The 1,799-nt window shown below is 34.5% G+C and overlaps 1 pseudogene; it reads right to left on the bottom strand.

Moving 5' to 3' along the window:
- LOC106465261 overlaps positions 1 to 1,799 on the bottom strand; it is a 76,328-nt pseudogene that overhangs the window by 57,455 nt on the left and 17,074 nt on the right.

The following is a 1,799-nucleotide window of genomic DNA, read 5'->3' on the forward strand; positions in this document are numbered from 1 at the left end:
GATATTTTTTAAATACGATTTATAAATCAATAAAATTCTTAATCAAGTATCTTTTATTTCAAATATTTTTTACCCCGGGTTAATTTTTTTTCACGGGGAACCGTCTCTTTTCAATCTTAAAAGAAGAATGGATGGTTTGAGAAGTTCAAGAAAAGAACTAGCCTGCACAATGTAAGAATTACAGGAGAAGCAGCTGGTGCAGATAAGGAAGCTGCTGATGAATATTCTGAAGTTCTGAAGAAAATTGTGGAAGAAGGAGGGTATTCGGAAGAACAAATTTTTAATGTCGACGAGACGGGGTTATTTTGGAAAAGGATGCCTTCCAAAACTTTTCTGGCCAAATCTGAGAGTTCCCAGTCAGGATATAACGCTGCAAAGGATAAATTAACCCTTTTATTGGGCGGCAATGCTAAAGGAAATTTGAAATTAAAGCCTATGATTTATCAAGCTCAGAATCCAAGAGCTCTTAAAGGTATAAATCAAGGACAATTACCCATAATATGGAAATCTAATAAAAAAAGCATGGGTAACTAAAGCTTTGTCTGAAGAATGGTTCGTCAAGTATTTTTTTCCAATGGTAGAAGACTTTCGCCGAAGAAGAAATTTAGATTTGAAAGCTTTGCTTATTTTAGATAATGCCCCTGGTCATCCTTTTGGTCTCGATTCAATGTGCAAAAATATCCAAGTGACATTTTTGCCCACAAACACTACCTATTTATTGCAACCAATGTACCAGGCCATTATCGCGACCTTTAAAGCATATTACTTGAGAAAGACTTTCAAGCAAACGATTCAAGCAGTATCTGGAGAGAATTCTATGACACTAGTTCAATTTTGGAAGAAATTCAGTATTAAGGATGCTATTGATAATATCCATCAAGCATGGAATGAAATTTCAGTTAAAAATATGCAAGGTGTTTGGAAGACAGTTCTTCCACACTGTGCACAGGTCGTCACAGGCTTTTCAAAAGATACAGAAGAGGTCATTAAAGAGATTACTCATATTGGAAAAGAACTGGGCTTCGCTGAGGTTGACAATGAATTGCTAGAAGCTCATTCAGAAGAACTAACCAATAAGGATCTTATAAATTTGGACACTCAGAGAGCATTTGAAGACATTGATGAATGTGAAGAAATTTTACCTACCCGCCAGCATAAGAAGATGATGAAGAAGGAATTAGAAGAACTTTTCACGATTATTGAAGAATTTAAGTGAAAATGTTTAGAAACAGACCCTGATGAAGATAGAAGCAGTCAAATTTGCAGAAAAATTGATGAGGCAATTTCTCAGTACCGCCAATTATATGAAGAACAGAAGAATACGATGCGATAAGCCACTCTAAACAAGTTTTTCATAAAAAAATCAGACAAATAAATTTTAATTCATTGCATTTTTTTTGTACTGTCTTATATACCTATACTTTGATTAAAAAATATGCAAAATAGAAATTAATTGAGAACGTGAATGAAAATTGAGGTACGAATTACATGATCTCCTATAAGTTATTATATTCGATTAGTGCGGCTCTTTTAAAGAACACATTAACCGCACTAATCGAGGGATTCCTGTATCGGTAAAGTTGTATTCGGAAAGAATAAACCAGTTTTACTTAAGAAAGGACTTGTGTCGCTAAAGTTTCGTCGGAACGAATTTACAGAAAATTAAGTAACGACTGGAGGCATAACAAATTGGTGTCAGAAGTGGGATAGAAAATAAAAAAAGAATAAGAAGATGGAAACGAGAGGCGGAAAATCAAACTACAGCTTAGCAGATTTTATGGCGGCAATACAAGAACAGC

Source organism: Limulus polyphemus, unplaced genomic scaffold (genome assembly GCF_000517525.1).
Source record: "Limulus polyphemus unplaced genomic scaffold, Limulus_polyphemus-2.1.2 Scaffold1888, whole genome shotgun sequence".
Taxonomy (NCBI): domain Eukaryota; kingdom Metazoa; phylum Arthropoda; class Merostomata; order Xiphosura; family Limulidae; genus Limulus; species Limulus polyphemus.